Genomic DNA, 26,561 nt, shown 5'->3' with positions numbered 1-26,561 from the left:
CCCTGCCCCTGCACAGAGCTGCACTGACAGGCAGGGGCATCCTGTGGCAGAGACCATTCATTCACACAGGCCAGCCCAGGAGCAGGTATGTGAAGATCAAAAAAATTGATTGGTCAGGGATCCCTTATATTCCCTTTTCTCTTGCCAGTAAGCTGTGTTGTGCCTTATCTTGCCTACGCTTTAGGATCACCTGGTGTTAGTGAGCTATTGATTACAGCAGGCAAAGCCCTTAGCACTTACCCAGCTGCACAGAGCCTCCCACTATAGGAACTCCTTCCCAGAAAGCCCCACTGCACTGGGGGTTAGGTTTTAAGTTTGGCAGGTCCAGGCCACTTCTCTTTATTCTGACTCTTCCTTGCTGCAGGTTTCTCTCTGCTTGCTGGTGAGTGAATACCTTTAGCCTGTGTTACTTCTCTGTGTTTCTTTTTTTTCCTTTGTTAGACACAATGTTTATCACTTCAGGAGCTGTTGTTATCCGAGGTTCCCAAAGCACGTGGACTCTGCAATAACAGACACAGACACGATGTTGCTCAGAGTAGCAGCTTGCAGTTGTAAATCCCAAGGCATTTTATGAAGGTGATTATTTCTACGGCAGAGAAGTGAAGTTGTCTGCCCTCAGACACATCTCATGTGGGACAGAACACAGATTGCAGAGTGCAGATCTCAGCTGTACTGAGTGCTCTGTTTGCTTCCTTGGCTTGTTGTGTTGTGCTTATGCTGTGGGAGCCCAAGAACAGGGTCCTTGGAGTGAGGCAGGATTGCAAACACCCCTACACCTACAGGTGGAACTTGAGTACATGCTCTTTCAGAGTAGTGGCTGGCTCAAAGTTCAGATATCCCTGTAAGTGAAGCCCCATGTGTTTGTGCCAAGTAGTTTTGTTGTTTTCTCTGCTTTCCTCAAGAGTTCATTCTCTCAACTCTGAGCATCACCATAGACCTTACTGCTGTAATTGCTCTGCTTCTTCCTTGTGTTGCTCTAAATTTAGTTTTCAGATGATGGTGCATATTGGACAAATGAGGAATTGTTGTACATGTCCAGGGTCTTGTTTTAAAATATCAAATGGAATAATGGTACCCAGCTGAAAAGTAACAGGACTTTATTGTGATTATTTGATCATTTTCCTTTGAAAGAAAGGTTTTCCAAGCCCATCAGCACTTGTGAGCTGCAAGAGAAAATTAGCAAATGACAATATGCTCAGGAAAACAGCTGCTCTTGCTATAGCCATGAGTCAAAATCTGTTTTACTGTAAAGTTTCATTGGCGTCAACTGGAATTTTGCCTGAGTAAAGCGCTCGAGATTTTTCTTCAAGTAACTTTACAGTTACTCAACATGGAGAATTGGGAATCACGTGACATTCCTGACACAATATTATGTTTCCATTCTTGCTGCATGAACATACTTATCTGAAGAGTAAGTAGATTTTGCACTTTAAAAAGTGCATGCTCATGCTGAAGGCAGACAAAGACCTTGGAGCTGTTGTGCTATTGGAACTTCATCTATTTATTCAACTGTCCACCATGGCAGGAATTTTTCTCTTAAATATGTAATTCCCCACTTTTTTTTTCTTAAACAAGAGAACCAGAGGGTGAAAGGGTTGAAGATTAAAATGTAAACAGCAAAATTTATTATAATTACAAGAGTGTTTCAAATTATTTCCTTAAACTGCAACATAATTTACCTCTAGTCAAGGTCTCTATTGGTGGTGAAAGAGGAAACTGCTTGACCTTGGGGTGACCTCTGGCCCCTGGGGGTCAGCGCCCGAGGAATGTGCAGATGTCACGGTTCATAAGCAAGGACAGAAACTCTCAGGTTTCCCAGGCAGAGAGGCGCCAGTTCGGGGATGGGGCCAACATGTGCACCTCCCTTTGAAGCAGCCACTCATACCTGCCAGCCCATGGAAGGCAGCACGCTCTGGGCTGGAGATGGGAAAGGTCCAGGGCTGCCCTGGGTGGAGGCTGGTGCCAGCAGTGGGCACAAGCAGCAGAACATAACGGAGGGAAAGATAAAATTTCCCTTAAGAGGATCAGCATCTGCACCACTTTTTAGTTGTGCTCAAGGAATGCTGCAGGGAAATGTGACCTGCAGTGCAGACCCACGTGCAGATCCTGGCCAGGAGCATTTAGAGGAGCTTTGGCTGCAACCAAGGGATGCAGCTCCTTGCTGTTGTAAAAACAAGTGTCCTAAACTCTTAAAATTGCAAAGAAAGGAGAGAGGAATAGAAGGATTTACTGCCCATACACTACATTAACAAAACTGCATGGGCTGAATGGGTGCAGTGCAAATTGCTGCTGGGACTTTTGCAAAGCAGAGATCCTCTCAGTAACCCTGTCTGGAGTCAGTCAAGTGCTGCTGGATACCTTCTCTCTGCCCCAGAGAAAGCCATTTGTGCTGCCAGCCCATGTTCTCTGAGCAACAATACAAAATAAAAAAAATCCCCAAAGAAAAATTTTCATGGCTAAAAAAACCCCAAACCAACAAAACAAAAACCCCAAAACAAAACCACAACACCTTTATAAAATTATTTGTAATAAAACAAATGGACAAGGAAAGTAGGTTTAAGCTAAAACAAATTGTGTGGTAAATATTAAGGTCAGGGAGAGAAAATTATACCAGCAATAATATTCAAAGAAGAAATGGGATGAGGGGAAAAAACAAACATAAGCTTTATTTTAATATTTAAATCATACCTTATATATCAAAAATATAATTTATATTCAAGGAAATTGTGAACCCAAGAGTTCCTTTCAACTATTTGCAGCCTACAAACCACAAGTTGTGCCAAGCATGATCAAAGTACTTCACAATTAGTTAGGGTTTAAATCACTATAATTGTCAGCCTAGGTTGTAATCAGAGAAACATTGTTTTGAAGCAGCAGCAAACTTGCCCTGGTTGTAATCTGGGGAAAATTCAAGAAAAACCTTGGGTTGGTTAAGTGTAGCCCAGTGCTTGGGGACTGAGTTGTGTTAAACTTGTGGGGCATCAGAGAGGCTGTCCTGGGACCATGAGGAGCCGCCCTGTGCAAAGCCCTCTCTGGTTGCTGCTCTCTGGGGAGGAGTGGGCAGCACATCAGAGCCTTTGTAGAAACCAGTTCCTGAGGTGCTGTAAAATTCACGTGCTCCAGGTGATCCTGGGAGGTGCTTGGTGCGTTTCTTGTGGGGATGTAGGAAGAGGCAGCCAGTGGAATGAGCGGTGCAGAGTTCTTGGATGGAGGAGGCTGCAGGAGTGCCAAGAATGACTGCAATGCGAGTGCAAGCCTGCTCGGGCTTTGCTCTTTTAATAAAGCTGGCAGAGTGTTATCTGGAAGCTGTGATGGGTTTCCTAACAGATTCCTTGGAAGTTTCAGGTTGGAGAACTCTACCAGGGGCTCTGCCAACATAGCTGAATAGAGGATGAGCTCAAATGCCTTTGTAATTAGGAAGAGAGTATTTCTTGAAATTAAAAAGATCTTCTAGGAGTACAGGAAATAAAGGCTGTCTTTGAAGAAATCATGCTTTCTAGACCTTAAAAGGGTAAAGGTAGCTTTAATCGGGACTTGACTCTGCTATGGAGAAACTGGAGGAAATTTCCCCACTGGAAGCCTCAAAAAGAGAATTTGCTCAGCAGTACAAATGAATAAAACAACAAGGCTTTGTGCTTGAGGATCTCAAAGCGTTTTCTGCTCTGCACCAGGAAATGTAATACCTCCTGGGAGCTGGGCTAAATTGGAAACAGGGACTTTCTCAAAGGTCTCTCAACTCCACTCTGGCTCAGCACAGCCATGCTTCCACCAGCGTTGGTGGAAAAGACAAGTGATGTTTTGACAACTTGAGTCTTCAGTCGTGACTTTTCTACAGGGATGCAGGAGATTAGCAGGCAGCATAGGTTTAGTGAAGAAGCAGTTAAGAGAAGAGAATTAAATTTGCCACCTTATATGCAGCCAAGCCAGAGACTTTCTTTGGGTTCAGAAAAATCACTACCTTCTTTGCAGTGACTCTCATGGGTTGCAGAAAAATGGAGGTAGCATTGGGGTGACAGTGAGGGAATGGACTGGTTGAGGAGGCTTTGCTGGCAGTTTCCCCTGCTCTGTTTCAGAAGAAAATGCAGAACTGAACAAAGCTCAACCCCCAATTTAGTTTGTATGAATCATCTCCTCTGCTTCTCTTCTCTTCTAATCACCAAAGAGGTGTTAGGGAAAAGATGACTAAAAAGGAGCAACAGGCAGGTGAAAGCGAGGGCAATAAATATTAGAAGATATGAGGTTTGTAAGAAGCAACCAGTACATCAGGACTTCATCTGGAGAAGGAAAAGCATTTCCTGGAAACCATATCCTAGAACCCGTTTGGGTGCAGGACTGAGAGACCATGAGTGCTGGGAAGGAGGGGATTGTAACAAAGCAGAGGAGCTCGTGGAGAATGGTGTGCTGTGCTCCCCCAGTGGAGTGTAAATGGATTGTAAATGGATTGTAGCTGTCTTTTGGGTCTACTTTCACAAAATAGCTTATTGAATCGTTTATTTAAAGAAGTCACAATTAGAGTAAGTAAAGTAACTCAGGTGTCGTCAGGCACTGCCAGACTCTGGGCATGGCCACATGGTTGTGGTCCCACTGAATTCCAGAGCACCCAGCAGATGCTTTGCTGGCTTTGCACACCTGGCATGGCACCAAGGAAAAGGCACAGACAGGTGATTCCTGATCTAGTGTAAAACATCTCAACACGAGCACTGCCCTAGCAAACTGTTTGTTGTAAATTAAGAATTCATAGATGGGATTTATATCCAAGCAGTGATTTTTATCAGATTATGGCTTTTCTGAATGAATGATTAAAACCTCCCAATTAGTTTCCCTCTTTATTACTGACTTTATCTAAGAACAGAGTAGCCCTCTTGGCTTTGCTTTCTGTGTCCAGAGGTATAGCAGCTCTCTGTTACAGAGATGGTACAAGGGTGTACCAGCTAAGGTGGGATATCATGGCTCATTACCACAGAGCTTTTGTTTATTTTAGTGTGAAGAGCCTTTATGCTCTTGCCCAATTTTGACTGTGCACATTAACCAGTGCAATTGTGAACGGTCCCAGTAAGGTGTCAGCAATGCATGTGTTTGTCTTCAGCCTCTGACCATGCACCTTTTGTGACACATGCTGTGTCTAATGCATCCCTGCAAATTTGTCCTTACATGACTCAGCCCACACTGTTAAATAAAAGATAGTCCATACAACTGATGGGGGGGAGTAACAAAGAAAGAAGAAGTGAATCAAGACTGATTCTGTGATTTTTTTTTGTTTGGTTTGGTTTTTTGGTTTTTTTTCTGCCCTCCTTTTCATGAAAGGGTGAGCATCAGATGGAAAGAAGGACAGTCTTTGGAAATTGGTGATGGAAGGATTCTCCCATTGACTGGCTTGACTCAACAAACAAAATCCACTTGAATCTGTGGAAAGCAGAGGACACAGAGGGAGAGAAGGGACAGGAAAGCTGCACCCAGCCCTCTAGCAGCTGCAAAAGCCAAATGTAGAAATTGTTCCCTGGGCAGACAGGACCCAGAGTTGTTTCTTTAGCTTTCCTTTGGCTCTTCTAAGATTTTCTTGCTGTTGGGAGGAACTGGGTGAAAAGGGCAGCGAGAGAGGGGCCTTTGTGCCATTCTTCCACTTGAGTGTGGAGAACAGAGAGCAGAAGGTGCAGTGAGAAGCCTTTTAAAGTGGTCGTAGATGTGTGAGGTCTGATTCTGTTTTCAAAAACGTATCTGTTAGATGTAAGTGCATGGGAGGTCATTAGAGCTGTGCTGCCTTTCAGGGGATGAGGCAGGAGGGAGCTGGGCTGGGGGTGAGGCAGGAGCATCACTGCTGGGAGCGGGAGCCACCCTGCCATCAGCAGCCTCCAGCAGGGGAATCAGGGCAGAGAGGTTGCATTTCCCTCTCCTCAGCTGGAGGCACTGCTGGTCACAGCCAGGCACTCATGTTTAAAATCACACCAGCTTGTGATTGTGCCAGGAGTTACCCTGGAAATGAGTATGGTTAGCTGGCAGGGTTTGAAACAGAGCAGTGCCTATCTTTGGTGGTCACCCAACATCTTGTTAATTACTGGATCTAAAAATAAACTGTGTTTTCCCAGAGCAAAGAATCCAGCTTGTAGGAAAAGGCAGGTATTTCCAAATTGCTTTCCATATGGTAGGTACCTCTGGTTCATCTAACAACCCTTGCCATTCCTCTAATCCTTCTCAAATCCTTGCTTACTTTCCATGGGTGGGGACTGAGGGCTTGCCACACAGCTTTTTATTCAATAAGGAAAAATAATTAGTTCTTTTATGCAAAGTTACTTCTGAGGGAGAGACATGTTACAGAATGTGTGATAACTTTCTGAGTTTATGGGAATAGGTATCCTCTCAGAAAAAAAAAAAAGGAATGGTCTGATACTCACCCTGCGCAGACACAATGTATTTCCAATAATCATGCTACTCACTGATATTAAGATTCTTGTTGCATCTGAACTAACCCCCAATAAGTCTGTGATGGGTCACAAGTGAAGACATAAAGGCACAGATATGAAAGGAGAGATGTGATAGGGTCTCAATTTAAGGTTGGCCATGGGCTGCATGTGACATTCTTGTAAGTAAACTGACAGTGTCCAGGTTTATAATAGCTAAACTCCTCAGTTTCCTTTATGTAAACATTTCACTCTAATGGAACATTATACCCAGGACCATGCCTCAGCAGACATACATGTATATGAATTACATAAAGATAGAGCAATAGATAAATAGATATCTGGATTTAATAAACACATTCTAACAGTAATAGGCTGGTGAAATCTTACAGAGAAGGAGAGAGAGACTGAAGGAAAATATAAAATACTGCTGAGAGTTTACAGACTGGCACAACTGGAAGCACTCAGCATCAAAAGAATGAGGAGAGGGAAAGGCCAAGATGGATCAGGCATATTCTGTGCTTATTAGTGTTTTCCCATCTTGTAGCAAGGGGTGGTGAACAAGCCAGTGGGTTTGGGTGCCTGCTATTTCTTCAGAGGGGAAATCATCCTCATCCAAATCAAAGAGTTTCATTTATGAACTATAGAAGATTCAAACACATTTCTCCAAAGCCAGAGGATCTCTAGGAGTTTGTATTCCTTGAAACTCAGGTAAGTGCATTTAAAAATTTTACTTTGACTTCTCTTGGAAGCAAAAATGTTTTTTCCAGTAGGGAAAGATTTCTTCAGATCGCTCATATTCCTGTATACACTTGACATTTTCCCTGTTGCTTTTCACCAAAAAAAAAGAGGAGGAGATAAAAGTGGCAAACAAAATCCTCCATTCCCTATTCCCTCCCAGACAAATCTCTCTTCCAATTCTTGGTCTGGGAACCAAAATCCTCTAACAATGGCAGCTCTCTACTGAACTTGTTGGAACTTGACAGGATATGGTCCTGATGGCCAGCATGGAAACAGGAGGATTCTGAATCCAAGAGCCTGTGTGGGAGGGCTCAAATAATCCCTGTCAGTTATTTCTCATGGCTTCAGAATGCAAGGTAACTAGGTGAGAAGAAGGAAGAACTTTATAACAGTAAATGAGTAACAAATCAAACAAAAAAAGAGGGGAAAATAATTTCTAATTTCCAGCTTGCCCACTTGGGTCTGTCTTTGAAACAAGCATCGTCTGTGACCTAAGAAAGGTCAGTGCAAGTATTGCTCCAGCCCAGGCACCCTTTTCCTCTCATTTTCACAGTGTTTGGGTTATTTTACTTCTCTCTGCTTGGCTCTGTGCCATTCTATTGGCTAACATTCACCTTGGCAGCACGTGCCAGGGAAGGGCTGCCCACTGCTCTCTCCATGGTGTGCCCAGTGAAGCCCACTCTCCCCAAATGGCTCCAGCCACTGATTCCTCCTGCCAACTGCATTTTGGGGAGCCAGCAGCTCCAGAAGCAAACCCTCTTTTTAGCTGGCTTTATTTACTGTTCTGAGCTAGAGCAAAGAGTGTATTTGTCTCCTTTGCAAAGAGGAAGCAGCAGAAGAAGGGGCTGCCCAGCACAGGGAGGGGAGGGCAGCACCAGCAGAGCCCCCCACGGGCGCGGGCACCGCGTACTCTCCCACCAGGGATCTGCAATCTTGCATGCATGAATTGCCTTGCAACGGCCACTCGGCTGTCATCCTGTCAGGCCCATTTACAAATCACATAACAGGTTTAATTTTGAAATCTCTCTCTTCTCCCCCCAACTCCCCTCCTTATTTTTGCTGAAATGGATTTATAATGAAAGTATTTGAAAAGGAATAATTATCTATATGAGCAACAGCAGCACAATGCCTGCAGCAGCAGGGTGGGCTACGATCAGAGGAAATGAGCTCTAAGTCTGAAATCTGCTTTTATACTTGTGTACATGCTTAAAAAGAGCCAGGTATTTGCAAATACCTATAAAATATTTGATGGAGATGGATATGACATGATTTTTAAATTCTGTGGGTATAGATCGAACATGCAAAGTCTGATTTCAGCTTTTGCTTTTGTTGTGCTAAATGCCACATTTTAAAATAAGTCTCCAACCATACCACTGTGTGCACTTTATATCTGAAGTGATATTCCTCAAGAAATTGGTTACCAAAACCTTAGATGCTTTCCAAAGCATTCGAGCCCAATTTATGTTTTTAAAAGGGCAGGCAGCTCACACTCTCAAAGTGCGGGAGAGCCCATTTTATGCAGTAGTGGACATGAAGCTGAAGCTTTTTCTATAGTCTCTGTCCATTTCTCTCAGTGAATTGAATCCAGTCAAAGGTCAAACTGGCCAGAGGCACTTTTATTGTCATGGTAACCATGACTTAATCAAACAATCCTGAGATTCCAGGTTTGTGGGAACAGGCAAAGATCTGAAGAGACTGGAATGAATCAATCAAAGGGGGCAGGAAAGAAAATCCTAAGATATATGACTTATCCTTCCAAATCTATTACTCTGTCCTTAAACACACAAGAATTATGCCTTGGACAAAGCCTCTTTTCAGACCAAATACCTCTGATTTTTGTTTTCTTGTCCTTTGCATCAAATTTCCTAACATACCTCTGTCCTACAGCAATCAACCTCAGCCCCAGATTTAACCAACAAGAGGAAAAGAGGGGAAAAAAGATTTTAGGAAAGACAAAGATTATTTCGTAAAAACCTACTTAAAAAAAAAAAAAAAGAGGAAGAGGAAAACCAAGGCAAAATGCAATCAACCACCCTTGATTTGAAAACCTATTTAGGCTTGTTAGTAGTGATCTAATGCAACTCTACAGGCAGTTAATGAATTTTTAAGGTTTTTCTCCTTTCTGGGCAGCTACTGTGTCTTCTTGGGATGCCAAGGCTGTGGGACTTGCTTGTGTCTCATGCACTGGAGCATCCAAGGGTGCTGAGTTCAGGCAGCCTCTGCACTTTGGCAACTCCAGGGCTGTTTGGGGGCATCTGGAGAGTGCTGGGGGCTGGTTAACCTGAGACTTGGCTGGGGCTAAGGCTGCTCTAAGCCTGTTTGTGCATCTTTGTTTTTATTCCAGAAGCAGTTTGCACGTGTCTTAACTCCTGTATGTGCTTGTGAGTCCTGGCTGCGTTTCCTGGTTGAGGAAGAGGCAAACGTGTGGCCTCTGCTCCACCACCTTACTAATGGGGGAATGCCTTGTGGGATTTTGGAACCTGACTGCAGTCTATGTCCACAGGCCAATAAGCCCCTCCTAATAATTCCTACTTTGGTTTCTAATATAGTTAATCTCTTGCTTTGGCTTCCTCTGTCCTGAGAAGTCACAAATAGTGAAATTATGGGGATATGAGAGGAGTAGGAAACTTTGCTGAAGTGTTGATGACAGTGTGTTTAACTTGTTATACCTGGTTAAATGGAAATACCACATCTTCTTTTCCAGTGCTGGAGAAGAATTAGCAAAGAATCTGAAATGTATTTGCTCTTGGAGACTTTCCTGAAATTGGGAGTGTGGGGTTGGGGTTGGTGGTGCAGTGTGTGTGCTTTGTTACACTTCCTGATCCACAGTCAGGGAAACATGGGGAAGCTGTTGGCTGCTGTGCCATACTGGAAAACTGATTTTGTAATGTCACATATCACAAAATATGTGATGTTCACCTCCCCAGCCTGCCCTCACATGCAAGGCAGGATATTTTCTGGTGACTACCCTGTCTGAGGAAATTGCTGCTGAAATTCTCTGTGTCCATGTTATTTAAGGAATGCAGGTTGTGGCTTGCAAACCTCAAACCTAAGAACTGTAATAACAATCAGAGCATAAAACAAACTCCTTGATTGTTGTTTTTAATGTAGAGGTGTCCTTACCAGAAAATGCCCTCTTAATGGGCTCAGCAAACAGACTCTAATGGGGGAATTGTCCAGAAAACAAGCTCCTTCCTCGCTGCTGGATGGTTGCAGTGTCACCTACAGAGATAGATGTTGGTGGGTAAAATATGCCGAAAAAAAAATGCATAATAGAGTTTAGCAAATGGACAGAATTCCATGGATACTCCCAGGATACTGGCAGGACAGAATATAAGTTACAGAAGCCTGAGCATCAGACAGGGAAATGAGTAGCTGAGGAGGTCTGGAAGAAAGGAACACTGAGCTGTGTCCAGGGAGGATGTGATTTTCTAGTGTAAGAAGAAAGAGGTCTCCATTTAGCTTGGCTGTAACAAGGCCACTGCTCCCTCTGATAGTGGTTGTGGAAAGGAGACATTTCAAGCCACAAGAGGGGAATGGAAAAGCAATTCAATGTAGAAAAATAGCAAAGTTTAGAGAACAACAGGAAGAAAGAGGCAGAAGGCTGATTATGTCAAGAGAGCCTTTTCTGAGGTCTGTACATATAGGAGCAAACAAAGGAAACAGAAAATAACAGCAGAGATGAAATGAGAGAGAAGTACAGGGAGATCAAAAATAGGAATTAGAGGACTGGATGAGCAACTACATGAGCAAAGAGGGAGTGATACATCTGATGTGGGCTTTCTTAATAGCAGAACAAGAAGAAAGTTTAAGAGGAAGAAAGGCTGTGCAGGACCTGCTCTGAGAATGAACAGGGTCTGTGGCTAGAGATACTGGGATCAACAAAATTGAGGAGAATTCTGATGGTTTTTGATGGGGAAAGGCTTTTCTTCATTTCTTGTCCAGTGTCTCAAATAATATTTCAGACCAGGGCAAAGAGCAGCACAGACAGAGATGAATTGCTGCCTCCTGCAGCAGTGCTGAGCACCCTTCTAACAGGACTATGAGGAGCAGCAGGCACTCAGCACCACTGGGAAAGAAACCTGAAATCTTCTCTTGTCTTAATCTGTTGATCTCCTCAGGACAAGACTGAGGAAATTGGTGAGATGAGGGACCATGGGCAGGTTATATAGGGAGCCAGCACTGCACATGACCTGTGCTGAAATGAAATGCCAGTCTGATAGGTAAAAGCCCTTGTAAAACTCCTTCCCCCTGCAAAAATACCCTCCAAGTTAGCTTTAACACTTAAGTACCATGGTTCCTGAATGCTACCTTTAAAGGTTAAAGCATTTAAACTATAGGAACAGCCAGGGGCAAAAAGAGGCCCGTTTCAATTTGATATGTTGAGGTCCTGCGAAAAACCAGACTGGGGGGTCTCTGAGCTCTTTGTCCTTCCCTTTCCTCCTGAACCTGAGATGGCCCCGAGCCCCAGGCTGGGCTGTGTTTCACTATCCTTCCTCCTTTCTCTCCCTATGTTGTAGTAAATTAGCCATTTCCAAAGGGCTCAAGCAGGGGAGGAAGTTCTCCATCCCTGACTTGCCTGCTGCACAGGGCAGCTTTGCAGGAAGGAACTGAAAGTAGATCAGGAAAGACTGATGCATGAAGAAAAGAGCTGCACTTCTCCCAAGGGTTCAAATCTTGGCTGAGACAAACAACACCCCTCTGCCACCATGAGCGCTGCCAGGATGGGTGGAACTGGTCCCAGTCACCACCACTGCTCAGGGGAGCTCATCTGCCTTTCATGGTAGGTCACAGCACACCTGCCTTCCCTGGAGGGATCAGGGTCTGTCCCAGCATACTGTCATCAACTGACAGGGTTTTTTCCCCCATTTCCTGACCTTTATCTTGTAGCTGTGTTTTGAGGCAGGCCCAGGCCTGGCTCTTGCTGTTTAGCACCCAGGGCAGGGCAGGCTGTTGGTGTCACTGCAGCACCCACAGCAGGACAGTCCCGCTGCACAGAGAACACCCTGCGGACTTTACCCCACCCTGTGATCCAGAATACTCCTCAGCTTGCTCTAACCTAATCCCTCCTGCAAGCTGCTGCCTTTTCCAGCCTTATCTGCTGTGATAGCTGTGGTATTAATAGCAGGAACCTTCCTTGCAAGGAGCCGACTGCAGCCAGAGCCCAGCTCCCCCTGTGCTCCTGCACTGCTATCTCTGTGCAAGGAAACACTTCCAGCTCTGCTCCACTGCTTACAATTAATGGAGATCTCCATCCATTTATCCCCCCTCAGCATAAACAGTCCTATCTGGAGGTGGTGCCTGCTGTCAGCTCCCACCCTTTAAAACAGTGCTGGAACTTCCTTGTGCTCAGAGAGGTGAGCGAAGGTCTCCAGCACTTTCTAGGCAAGAGCAGGGCTGAAGGTGACTACTGGAATAGAAGTGTAAAATCTTCTTTCTGGGAGCCCTACCACAGAGAGATCTTCTACTGTTGTATTTCCCTCTTTTAAAGACATCCCTTTAAAAACCTCAATGAAAATAGGGAGGGATTTGCAAGCAATCATTTAATGGATCAGAAAAGCCCAACTACTTGATAAAGCTCTTTTACCTTTAGTAAAGCATGTTGGTACTGGAAGGCTGCCATGTGCTCTCCAGGGCTGTCCTTACAATGAGATATTTTAGAATAGCTGCTGTTCAGGAAAGAAGGATAGGTGTGTCTTACAAGGAAAGCTTTCTGAGGGTCTCTTCCAAGGCTTGCTTTTCTCATGGGAGCAGAGAAAGGTCCAAGAGTCACTTCTCTGTTACCCTGACACTGCTCACTCCTACTGTTGTAGCTGTGCTCAGGGGCACCAGTCCTGGTGAGTGTCTCAGGTGGGGAGAACTCTGAATGGTGCTGACTATTGAGTGCTTAAAAACAGACATTCTGGAATACAGGTTTTTGGGAGAAATGTTATCTGCACCTAGAAAAGCCTGTAAATTGTGTGTATACCGTAAGAAATGTAGTGCCCAAGTCCTTGGCAGAGACCTTCTCTATCAGGTATTTGTTTTCTCCATCCTGCCCTCAGTGCAGGCAGGGACTGTAGCTTTGCAGGGAACTCTGAATTCCACAAGTTTCTGCTTCTGCTAATCTCCAGTCTGACACTTCCTAATACCATCATTCAGAATAAGATTATATGAGATACACTAATTTCTTTGTCAATCTTCATTCGATTTAGAAAATAGTTCTAAATCATCACAAATTCTGATCTATAGCACTGAACTATCTCTCCAAAAAGGCCCATGAAAGTATATTATAGACTTTTCATCACATATGTTAAGGCATAGAAGCAATGTGTGAAGATGATTGGAAAACTTAAGCATGGAGACATTTTTTTCCAAATGATGGATGTGCAAAATCTTTTGCTATGGATCTTGAACCCCCAGAGGAAGGACTAGGTAGATGGCCAAAATGTCTTGCTAGCTGATGTAAAGAGAAAGCTCTAAAAATTTGGTATGTGAAGGTTGGAACAGGAGGAACCTGACTCAGTTAAGTCAGAGGAATATGTCTGATATCTAAATATAAAAAATTCTTCCTCCTCCTTTAAAAAAAAGGAAAAACAAAGTAAAAAAAGAGAGTAAGATCTGTTATTTTTTTAGAGAAGAAACTGAATTCTGCTTCCTTGCATTTTTATTTTAAAAACCCCAACAACCCACACACACAAAAACCCCCAAAAACCAAAAAAAACCCTAAATCCCAAACAAAAAAAAATCTTACAACCCTTCTAAGCACATGAAAATAGAATTGCACTTCTATATGAAGTGTGCAGTCTTATTCTGAGCTCACTTTACAGCAGTGCATGAATCTAAAGTTCAGCAGAAGTTGATGAATTTACACCCCTTAGTGTCCACTTGCAGAGTGTGCAAGTCTTGAACCAGAGCCCCAGCAGTGAGAGCCATGCAGGCAGGAAGCTGCACCAAGCTGCTTTTGAGGAAATCACACTTTTTTGGATAAATATCAGTCAGCTGCAAACATTTTTCTCTCCAGGATGTGTGTGCTTTTCTAATGTTTAGAATAAAAATGTGGTGCTAGGAATTGGGAATATAGTTTCTACGTATTTGATTACTCCAGTATTAAAGCAGCATGATAATATTAGTGGTAGCCTTTAACATGAACTTTGTTCTGTAACTTCCAGGCTTCAAAAACTAATGAGGAGTAAAATTGGGGGAAAAAATGTCTTCCGACAGGCTGGTCTTCAGCACCTTTTTAATGGATAACAGATTTGCCATCATCACACATCACTTGGAATATATTATGACAAGACACACAGGCTAATATAATGCATTGTCTACACAAGGCTACTATATATTCGTGAATTTCTCTTTAACTTGATACAGGATGGTTCAGTTCCAGTTGCAGAAGGTTTCAAATCGTTTTCCTGGAAATACCTAAACCCAGTGCAGGTATTCAATGTAACCAAACAGCATCAGATGCTTTGTACAGAAGTTGCAAAATGGTTTCTTTGCTTCAGTGAAATATGGAAGGAAAAGCATGGAAAGAGTTTCTAACTGTCAGCACTCAGTACCAAGATTTCAGGGAAGCCCAGGACACAGACAGGCAATCAGAAAGGTCAGATTTTCACTGGGCTGTTCCATGAGATACAGGGAGCTGACTGCACCCTGAGCCAGGCTCGTTTTCATGTCCAGTATTCAGATGTGAATCTGGATAGGTGATTTCAAACCCCTCAGCTGTCTGAGTGCTGGGTGCTTGCTGTCACAGGTTTGGCTATGGGGCAGTGCATAGAAAGTGTAAAAGCTTCAAAAGCTCCTTCCTGGGGAAAGCAGGGTGATGAAAGAGATGTAAGCTAAAAAGCAAATATCTTCTCTTATTAGAAGACCAGTACATGCAAACCTGTTTTTTATATATGAAAAAATTTTGATCACCAGAGCAAGATTGGCAGATGTGAGGGCAAACCTAATGCAGCAGGCACAGCCATCTCCATCAGCTACAGTCAAGACTCCCTTTGTGTTTTCCCGGGCTGCAAATGGCAGATCTAGAAGTTTATCTCTTGTCCTGGTTTTGCCTTTTCAGTCAGGAAAGTATAGGGCAGACCTAAAACATTTTTAAAAGTGTTCTTCAAACTTCCCCAGGTAGGGAATGAATAGTTGGAACTGGAATGACTCAGGGGCATTGAATCCTCTGCTGGCATTTTCCCCCTCCTCTCCACTTATCCAAGCAATGATTTGTTTTCTTCCTTCCTCTTGCTTAGCTCTATAATATACTCAGATTCTAAAGTGAACTCGATTTTGTGTCTCTTGTATTATCTGTAGTGTCTCATTAGCCTCAGTACCATCATTACCCTTCTCTGAATCATCATTTGTATATGGATGTTTGACATATCAGCTGATTGTCCCTTTTTCTCTTTCCTTCCCCATCTCTTCTGAAAGCCAATGAAGACATTTCTGTTGATACTTAAATATCACAATTTCTCCCACTATCACTAATAGCATAATGGCATTATGAAGAACCTTTCTGCAATGCATTTTTGTGTAATGCAAACAAGATTGAATTCAAGGAAAACATCATTAAATGTTACCCTCTTAAATTTAATTTAAGAATGAGCAGGAAGTTTGGACATAGCAAATGTTTTTCAGGTCTAAGCATTGAACAAAGTATTTTCAGGACAGTCTCAGGGCAGATTTAACATGGAGAAGGCACTGTAATGTTTATATGCATATGACCATAGAAAAGGCTTGAGTGCACAGAAAATAAGTGTCTACATGCCACTAAAACCCTTGTGGCATAGAATTGGTCCTGGTTTTCTCCTTTTCATAGGGTGAGATGAGAATAAATTCCCTAAGGCTTATAAACAGGGTAAAAGGGGGTTCAGTGTCTCCTGCTTCTATACAATATAGAAATCAAAGTAACACTCCCTGTGAGCATTCTGCTCTGTGTGATGTTGTGTGAGATTCTTGTGTGTACATTGTTTTTTAAATATTTTCTTGGCACCCATAGTCACAATCTGTTTTTCTCTTCTTCTGGAGACCTTTGTCCAGGGAGCTGTTACTTTTTTAAAAATCAAATAATTAAAGCTATTGTTACTTTTTTTTTTTTTTTTTTAACCTAGGATAACAAATTCTGTCAGGTTTTTAGTACTTGGTATCCACAGGAACTAGCACTGCTTTGCAAACATCCTCAGATTTTCAAGATCTTGTTCCACCAAATACAACCTGCATTTTTCTAATATTTTCCTTTGTTCAGCTTCCCTGTTGTCTCATTCCATGTGGTCTCACTTGAGTCTTGTTTTAACAATGATAAGTTCTTTTGTTTTCCTATTCTATCTTATCTTCACAGCCACATTTATTTTTCCTATGTAAAGTTAGGCAAAATGTCTTGGTGTTACAGTGCTGATGTAGGGGTGCCCAGAAAGGCAGAAAATGCTCCTCAAGAAGCACAGCTTACAGACACCACTCAGGCTGGGTGCACACACAGCACTCTGCTGGCTTGGGGCTTTTCCCTGATGCAGTTTTGCAATGCATGTGAGCAATTATTTTGCTGAAGCAATGGGACACTGAGTTGTCAGGCTTTGCTCATTCTGTGAGCTCCTGAAAAGGCAGAGAATTAGGAGCCATCTTAGGAAATTATAGCTCTTTGCCCTACAGGATAGGGAACACTGAGCTCAATTGGTATCCTTGTTGGATTTAACTTCTGAAGGGCTTTGTTCTTGTGACCAAAAGAAAAATTATCCCTAGTATTTCACATTAATTTAGGGGCTTAACTTGAAAGAAGTAGTGCTTGGTGATGTCACCATGCTGGGGGTGTTGCAGGGAGAGCTGCTGCTGCTGCAGAGGTGCTGTGGTGGCCCTGCCTGGGCTCTGCCCAGTGCTCCAGGCAGTGCTGAGGCAGGAGAGCACTGGCTGCAGTGTCAATGCTTGGGGGAGCAACGGGCACTTCTGCAGAAAAGCTCATTGCCCAGCACCCACCAGGCTCCATTGTCCTCTCTGTGTGTCCTGGGCAAAGGAAAAGCACTGGCAAGCAGGGCAGTGAAAGGTGGCAATGAGTTCATCTTCCCTTGCAAGGGTGTGAAAGCAGGTGCAGCTTGAGGCTGAGCTTTTCCAAATGTAACAGCTTTGTCTCTGCATCCCCTGGCAAGTGCTCACTGGGGACACCCCTGTTCTTACTTTTTTAATTAACATTACCATGTGGGTGTTACCTTGAACAGAAATCAGAAGTCCTCCTTTCCATCACTTGCTTTATTTTAGCTTTTGGAATGGGTGAAGATTTGTTTTACTTTCTGGAGTAGTCACACTGTTATGATGGAGAAGCTGAAGGGTCCAATTACCCTCCCCTTGATGTTGTTTGTAAAACAATTAGAACTGGCAGTGTGTGATTAAAACCAAGAAGTTATCACTCCTTTCTTGAGGCAGGAGGGGTGGCTGTTTGCAGATGAATATGCACCAAATCTACAACAGGAGTAATTTTCTCCCCCAGTGTGTAACCCCTCCCCTCTGTTACTGACTGCAGGTATGCAGTGTATGGGGTTTTGCACATGAATTAACACTTGTAGCTAATAGCAGTAAACTCACAAATGGACTATTACTTTTTATAGCCTTTTAGCAGAGGCAGCCTAGTGGAGCAAAACTGTTAACAAATTAAGATACATTTGACAGGACTTCAAGTAGGAATCATAACCCAGGAGTCACTGGTTGGGACATAATTGTGAAGCTGTCTGTAGATCAAAGCTGTATCTCATCTGTTGTATAGTGGCAAGTGCTAAACCACAAAATAAGAATTAAGACCAAGAGTTAATCTTGGAGAGGTTTTCAGAGCAAGGAACTGACTTCCTGTAAGGGTTGTAAAGAGTTTGTCATATCTGTAGTGCTACAGGATATAAAATAACAACAGTCACAGTAAAAATAAGTTGTATTTGTCTACTTATGACACTGTACATATTTTAGCCATTGTATGATGATGATCTGATGAAATCTGATCTTTTGAGGGGAGTGTCTTTAAACCACGGACAGAATATATTTGAAGCACAGATGCAGGGCTTTTGTGGGGTTTGTTACTTGAGCATAAACCAAACTGGAGTAAGAACGGCTGTAGGAACTATCAAATATGTTTAAAACAAGTCACCTTTTCCAGCAGACACCCTGCTACAGCCAAACAGGGTGTGGGATTTCTGGGATGCGGCTTCAGCTCCATTGTTTTGTTTGTTCTTTTTTTCAATTGAGGAGGTGGAGGTGGCTGCACAGAGGCTGTGCTTGCAGAACATCTGGATGAGCACTGGCTCCTCTGGTGTGTGGGAGTTAACAGAGAGTAGTTGCCCATCTCAGAGCTTTCTGCCTCTCCTCATTTGTGGCTTTCAACCCTGTCATTCTGCTTTTTATTTGAACTCTCATAGAGTATCTAATATCTTTTACCTCATCAAACCCCACCTCAAGGACAATCTTTTAGTCAGCTTCAACTTTTCCCTTATTTTTGAACTGGCTGATGGGGCTCTTGCATCTGGCATTGTTTCATTTTCTGCCTCACCTTTCCAGCACACAACACTGCATTTTATAAGGTAGAGATGCAACACAGTGTTAGAGCTTCAAGCCCCAGCATAAGCTGTACCCTACAGGGGGCTTTTCTCAGTGCATTTTTATTTTTGGGGCTTGTTGAGTGTGCAGCATCGCATGGTGCACCTGTGTACGTTCCTATTGAGGAGTTCAGGAGAGGTCAGTTTGTCACCAGCTCCCCAATGGCTCTGCTTATTAGTAACTTAAAGCCCAAACTTAGAGACATTCAGGCTGATTTTACTCCTCTTTCTCTATCTTGAGCCTTCACTCCCCACTAGGCTTGTTAAAACTTCATTCAACATAACTGAAGACTCATTCTTCTCTTAATTTCTTGTGATATTCTGCTAAGAATATCCAGTGTTACAGTGCCAGCATAATTATATTTTCCCATAGGTGTAAAATGTCTGCATCAATAGCTTATTAAAAGAGTGCAATAAAAATTATGACCCCACAATTCTGCTATTAATATAACAATTCTGAGCCAAGAAAGCTCCTTGATCCTTCTTATGTGTCTGCTGTAACATGGTACAAGAGCAGAACACTGTAAGCCAGTTTAATCCCTTCTTTTCACCCCCTAGCAATATACATTGGCCCAAGAGAGTAACAGGAATCGAAAGTTTAATTTATTAATATGCAATAGTGATAATGTCAAAAGAACAATATATAAAGCCCACACAGAACAGGATTACACGGTACATAGGGGAAAGCCTAGAGCTAATATTTAATATAGCAAAACACAGCCAAAAATAACTTCTTGTCCAAGGAGCAAAAGAGGGAGAGCTCTGCAGGTGCTGGAGCAGAGGAGCTGTGCAAGCAGCCTCTGCCTTCAAGTGCACAGCTGGGCCCAGGCATCCATCCTGTGGCTGAGCTTCCTCTCTGCTGGGAGCCACTGAGATCGTGGTGCTTTCCACCAGTGCCAACTGTTGGGCAGTGACTGAAGTTCCCAGCTATCACTTTGTCTACTTCAAAGTCTCAAAGTCTTCAAAGTCCAGTTTAACAGAGCAGCAGACACAAGGAACACAGGTGGGGAGCGAGCCACAGCAAAAGGGGAGCCTCAGAGCTCAGAGCACTTCTGCAGGTGAAGCATGAGACCAACTGTTCACTTCAGCTAAATTGTTCATTTAAGCTTGAGCAAAATTTCATCAGTAGGCAAAGTACCCTGCAGCCTTAGCAGAGGTATATTAACATGACACTGGCTTTGTCAGAAATGAGCAATTTGCCCAAGAGTTTCAAATCAGTAACAGTCATGTGAGTGGAAAGATATTCAGCCTCTTAGGGACTGGCAGGTTACACACACTGCCTAGAGTTTACTTTCTTGCTCCTTCCCTAAAATGAGCAAGGAAGGAAAGGACAAATGTGAAAGAATAAACCTCAGAACTTCTTCAGTATTACTAAGGGTTCAGCATACAGCCAGGAGAGCAGAACCCACTCTTGGAGGACAAGCTGAGAGAGGGATGAGATGGGGCACTCCCTGGCTTCCCTGCAGGTTTCCCAGTCTGCCACACATTTCTTAAGTGGTGGGATGAGGTCCAAGCTGACCATCTCTCCTGCCTGCTGATTGGCACTGTCACCTCCCTGTACACACACACCAAAGAAACTGCAATAGCAAATAAGTACCTGGTCAAAATATGGGACCTACTTGTCTCTGTTGATTGAAGAGTGTAGGTCTGGCAGCCAGGACTCTCTGAGCTGTTGTGTCTGTAGATTCATCCCCTGTCTGATTCCTCTTCCAGCCTTCCCCAGCTCTAATCTGCTTGCTGTCCTTTCCTTTGCTGGAGTTGATTGCTCCCTTTATGGCGCAGTCTGATTTAGAAGAGCCAGGTCAGCTCAGCAAAGCTCTGCTGCTTGAAACTAACTCATCTCCTCTTGAATGCCACACAAGATGCTCAGCTCTTATACAGCAATAATCTCTAAAAGTCAGGAGGAGGCTGTGGAGATGAGAAATGAGGGCAAACCAGGAAACCTAGCTCTCAGCTGAGACACCAGCAGCTGGGAAAGGCTGTGTGCCCACAGCCTGGCTCGACTGCTTGTTGCTCATCAGAGTCCACAAGCACAGCAGGAGAAGAAAAGCCTTGGGGTTGCCCTGCCAGCCCCTTCCTGAGGAGGGATAGATAGAGGAGGATGTTTGTAGCAGCAGTTCTTGTATGAGTTTGTTGTCTCTAAAGTTTTCTCACTGGTGTTTTTCAAGTGCCAGAGCCTGGGCAGATTAACACAGGTCACAGCTGCCCTGTGTGGAGGTGTCACGTCATGCTGCCTGGTTTTTATACATGGGGCTTCTGTGATTTATTTGCTGCTTCTCTCAAAAGCTTTATTTCTCTCTAGCTGACTAAATTAATGTATTTGTAGTAGTTCAAAACGGGTGGCTAACAGCAGGCTGGGCCCCTGCAGAGCGGAGGAGGAGAGCTTTCCCCCTTCTGTCAGGAGAGAGGGGTCAGGAAGAGCCATGTGTCTGTCTGGCCTCTGCAGACTTTCAGGGCCTTTGTGATATTCTCCTGCTTTCCTCCTGTAGTTGCCATTGCTCTGCAATTTCCTGTACTGTCATACTTTTTTTTTTAGCTTTATTTTGATACTCGTTAAATCTGTGACTTTATTTTACTTTGCTCAAAGCTTTGTGTGGTGTGTGCCAGGGTTTTATCAGCTATAGTTAGTGCATTGGACTGACACTTACCCAAGGGAAAACCAAGGCTCCAAAGAGGAGGTTTTCCCATGAGTTTATACATAATATATGGGGTAAGAGCCAGGGAAGCTGTGGGCAAGGACAGGACCAAGTCACTTGGAAAGGCAGCTGTGAATGCTGTGTTCACAGCAATCCAGTCCAGAGCAGGGTGACGAGTCAGGCAGCAGAGTTGTGCCCAGCACCAGATTTCTGTACTGGGTGAAGCTGCTGCTGGACAGAAATAGAGTGGTTATACCTGCTCCACTGACCAGAGGGACATGAGACTGGAGACAGGTGAGTCCCACTAGCAAAAGTGAGTTTTACATCAGTGAGTCCCCAGTTACTTTCTTTCCTCCAGGAAGAAAAAAAAAAAATTTGTTTGCACAGTTTCAGTGGTTTTAAACATCTCATTGTGTTGCATCAGTCAAATGTGGGGATATGATAGATGGGGTGAAAAAGAAATGTGTGAGACAGAAAATGAAGAAAAGTGCCATCCTGTTAGTACAAATGATTCTGCCCTGGGCTGAAGAGGGCAGGAGAGAATGACAGACAAGGACTAAACCAGAGTTGAAAGGCAAATCTAAACTAGAGGAAAAAGGAGGGAGTGATTCTTCAGTAAAGGAAAAAAATATTAGGATCTGACCTAGATACAAAGATCATTCCCATCCTGCCCCCCATTTGCTGGGTCAGGAGAGGTAATGAGAACAAGAATGCTACAAAATTCTTCCAAGGTTTTGAGCCCACGTAAGGAGGCTCACCAGGAAACACGAGGTAGCTGTGCTGCACCACGGGTGAACTGGAGTCTGCCTGGGTACTGGGTCAGGTTCAGGGGATCTAAACCTGTTCACTGTGTGTCCCCATTCCCCAGCTCCTCACAACATCAGGGAAAGGCCAACAGGCAGAGGATGGTGTCTGTGGAACCACGGGTGACTGTTCTGGCAGCCTGCAAGTCAGAGGCTTTTACTCAATGCTGCCTTAACAGCAGCACCTCAGCTCCCACCGTGCTCAGGATCTGACCTCCTCTGTTCTTTTCATGTGCTTTTCCCCTGCCCTGGGAAGGGTCAGGCTCTTGCTGTTGCCCATTTCAAAATAAGGGTGTGTAGCTCAGCTGAACAATGTACCCTAATGACAAACTGCCAGTAGGTGATGAGTTTAAAAATATCAAGAGATATGATGAAAAACAGCAGAAGAATAGAACTAGGAGTAATAAAATGGGGCTGATAAAGGAAGAATCATCTGAAAAGTCTCCTGGGAGGTCTGCTATGCTGAGGCATGGCCTCTTGGATAAATGTGAGTCTTCCTATGAAACCATTTATAAATTATGTGAACTGTTTGCTTTTAAAAGCCTCATAGCAGAGACTGCTATCCATATCAAGTCACCTGTTAACTCTTGACATTTCCAACCTCTTTTCTTTGCCTGTTGCCAGCACCCTGATTACGAGGCTTTTTTACACTGATGAGTTATCTAGTCTTATCTGGCCCAGCAAGGTTTGCCCTGTATGGAGCTTATCCACAAGAAATTAAAAAAAAAGAATATTGCTCAAAATTCAAACCATTCTTCTTGGCCTTTGCTATTATGTTTGAATCCTGGACTTGAGGGAAAATTTTAAATATGTTCAAAGTGACAGCTAAATTCCAGCTTAATTTTTGAAAGTGACTTGGATATCTCATTCATGGTGAATTCAACCCATTTGAATTTGGGTCTTTTTAAATTCTGGACAAGGCTTGGATCACATCTCCAGGCCTGGGTCTCTGATTGTAACTGAATCCAGGTCTTTGTGCTTAAACTCTCTGGTGTGAACTGTGAAGGAAAAACATGCACATGGACACTGTTGATAAAACCTGTGGGTACTTGAGGGAAATCTGTTTCAGTAATGTTAGGGTTTTTTCATGGAAAAACATTTTACATTTGTTTTTTGCTGGTCTTTAGAGACTGACAGTGAACACAAACCCCCTCATATATAACAGGAAAATAAACCTTTTATCTGCTGGGTTTTTTTAAAACATGACACACAGCGCTCTTTACCATTCTGGAATTAGAGAAAGCATTAATTCGATCAATTTAAGTGATGAATGCCCACAAAATGAAACCTTTTTTTTTCCTGGAATGATGACCTTGGGCAGATTAGAGCAGCTAGGTAAGAAATCCAGCAAGTATTTATCAAAGGCTTCTAAGACAGTGCAAACTCTAGTGAGTTCAAAAGCAAGAGACTTTCAGTCTTCATACAACTGACAGGGTCATAGCGTCTCAAGAATGTCAGGAATCCATGTGGCTGTTCCATTAAACACCCCTGATTAGTGAATGTGCTGATAAACTTAGAGAGTCAGAGGTCAACATTTCGGAGCCCAAGGTACCCCAGGTATCTGAAAAAGTCTCCAGAATTCCCGTGCCTCTCGCCCAGTTAACCCCTTCCACCACAGCACCCATGGAGGCTTAAAAATGAGCATGTCACACACAGTATTTTCCAGACAATTCTGCAGAGATGTTGGGTTACTCTGAAAACTATGGAAAAATTACCTCAGGCACCTCCCATGGAAGTGTTCATGACAGCTGGCTGCTCTGTGATTTCAGGTGGAGTTCAGAGTCAGTAAATGTGTAAAACCCACGTTGCACTGGCTCATCCTGCTCCCTGCCCTGGGCTCTGGGTGATACCACGGTGGCAGCAGGCTGTGCATTAAACACCTCCAGAGCTACCACACTGCAAACATGACAGTGGGTTCAAAATACTCAGGAGCAGTCACACCACCCTGTCCCTGCACTGAGCTCTCTGCTCTGCTCAGGTTTTGTTGCAAGAGCTCCGGCTCTTACTCCTGCCAAGTGCCTGTGGCAGGCAATTGGGAAATCTGTGAAAATATGGGCTGTGTGCCTGAGCGTCGCTTTCGCAGGGCATTGCTTTAACTGCAGCACAATCAGGAGAGTCCCAGGAAGGCTGAATTATCCCAGCAGTTCCCCTGGGTGTTAGCCCATTTTCCAGGCAATTGCCCTAACTGGCAAGGTCCCTCCATGGGCGTTGTTTCTGCCTCAGTCTCCCAGGCAGGGATGCAGAGTTGAGCTGCTCCTGCGATAGATGGCTTTTCATTCCACGTGCTGATTATGAGCTGCTGGAGGCACTAAGCATTCGTGTCTGCTGAGGGCCACAGCGTGACCCCATCAGTTTCTTTGAAAATCAATAGGAAAAATGTTGGAGAATGCAAAGGAAGCAGGAACAGTCAAAGTAAAGACAAGTGATGTCCTGTAATGGCTGTAATGATTCTGAAACACGCAAGGTCACAGATAATCAGGAATCTAATTCTCCTTTGAAAGAATCTGTCAAGTTACTTCCCTACCTCAAAAACAACTGCTGATTGATGTTATTTATGGGCTAACAAACTCATTGAAGACAGTCTGAATGGAGGTTGTACAGCCTTTAGTATCCAGGTGGAGTTAGGTAGCCTCATCTGTAGAAAAAAAAACAGGTAAAGAGATTTTCATTGTTGCAGTAAAACATGGATAGGATGCGTTTCAAAAAGTGCCAACATTGCTGCAAGCCAGAGCCACAATGCAGCAGTTCTGTTAATCAAACTCACAGCAATTTAGGCTTGAGAGATCTCCCTGTTTAGCTGCTTCACTGTGCTGCAGTTCAGAATTGTTGTGAAGTGAGGAAAAAAGACCCAGGAAGGATGGAGGTGCCTTGGGACTGGGCAGAAATGTGCAGGCAGGTCAGGGCTGGGCAGGCACTGGCATGAGCCTTACAGGAGGAGGCAATATTTGGGGCTCTTTCTCAGTGTAGATCGCAGGTAACACCTCAGGAGGAAGGTGTTGAGCTCTGCAGGCTTTATCTGGGAGGATTTTGAAGCCAGTTTGTAGCAACACACACCCCAACGTGCTGGCTAGAGCTGCAAAGCAGGACAATTTGTTTCCAACACCTAATGTCAAACCCCTTCTTCTCTGCCAGTTCTACCCAGGTGCTTTTTGGTTTTACTTCCTATTTACAGAGCAAGGGCAGAGCTGTTTCCTGTAGGAGTGCAGTAAAAGGTTTATCACAAGCAACTGGGTGGGTTGACAAGAGGGGCTCTTTTCCCTGGACTGTGTGTGTGCTTGGAGCTGGTGCTGAGGGAGCTGTGGCATGGATCCAGGTCCAAAGCAACCTCCAAACAGCACAGATGCAAGGCAAATTTGGACTTCAGCACGAGCGTGGGTGTCAGCTCAGAATGTATAATGCAAAATCAACTCACAGCTCAAGGGCCAGGGCCACAAGCAGGGAAGCAGCAACCCCACAACTTACAAATCTTGGGATTAGGCTGGATGGCAAAGTCAGCCAGCAGAAGGAAGAGGCCATATAAACTTCTCATGCAGGTATAATTTAACTGCATTGTAATTGTGAACTGCATTCTGACAGGTTTCTTGTATTGAGAGGTCTCAGGGTTTGTTGGGTTGGTTTTTTTTTAAAGCTGGTCCTTAATTTTTTTCACAGCTACTTCAACCTCAGCAAGCTCCTAGACCTGAGGGCAGATGGGTGGTCCTTCCAAAGAAAGAGCAGTGCACTTGTTTCGATCATTTTAACTTCAAAAATGTGGGGTAGAGAAAAGCCATAAGAAAAGGTGGTTGCAACAAGAAGGAAAGAACATATGAAAATATGTGATGAGTGAGATGTGAAACTCAGGCAAAGATGAGATTTTGGCTGGCTCCAGCTGGATTCAGCTGGCCCTTAGCACAGAGGATTCAATGCAATTCAAAGAAGAAATTCCAAATTCCAAACACAATAAAAACTGCTATTCAAAATGAAGTTATTTCTGCAAAGTGACAGGCAAGAATTTACCTCAACTCTAATTTACACAATTTAGATATTTAGAAAGCAGAGACATGAATAGTGAGATAGACAGTAAACATTGTGATGTCTAAACCTCTCTGTATGGTTATGAATTACAAATTATGTATTTGCTCACATCTAAGGTATTATTTTTTGGCAGTGAGGTTGTTAATGGCATGCTCTTTTGTTATCTAGATTTTTCTATCACTTGAACAAGAACTTTGAAACTGCAAATATGGTCAATATCCAGTGCAGGCACAGCAGGGCCAGGGCACATGAGAGTCTGTTCTGCCAGAGCAGGGCTGGGGCTCTGACAGGACAACTGTCAACAGTCAAGGTCCAATGATGTGTTGTGTGCCACGTGTGTGCCTGTCCCAGCAATATCCTGTTTCACCAGCATTCACCCTTTTCTGTCCCTCCTATTATACAAAGCTGTTTTAAAGAAAAAAGTTTTTATAAGGG

General features: G+C 43.7%; 1 protein-coding gene across 2 annotated transcripts in view; it reads left to right on the top strand.

Moving 5' to 3' along the window:
* Window positions 1-370: 370 nt before the first annotated feature.
* TOP3B (DNA topoisomerase III beta) overlaps window positions 371-26,561 on the top strand; it is a 42,637-nt gene continuing 16,446 nt past the window's right edge. Inside the window, exon 1 of one of the 2 annotated variants that reach the window (XM_059485078.1) lies at window positions 371-382. The gene's annotated coding sequence lies outside the window, so the exon portion shown is untranslated. Of the gene's footprint in view, window positions 383-25,597; window positions 25,646-26,561 lie in introns of those variants that run through there. The other variant, XM_059485077.1, reaches the window with a different exon arrangement.

Source organism: Ammospiza nelsoni, chromosome 18 (assembly GCF_027579445.1).
Source record: "Ammospiza nelsoni isolate bAmmNel1 chromosome 18, bAmmNel1.pri, whole genome shotgun sequence".
Classification (NCBI taxonomy): domain Eukaryota; kingdom Metazoa; phylum Chordata; class Aves; order Passeriformes; family Passerellidae; genus Ammospiza; species Ammospiza nelsoni.
This window is presented reverse-complemented; position numbering and strand designations above follow the sequence as displayed.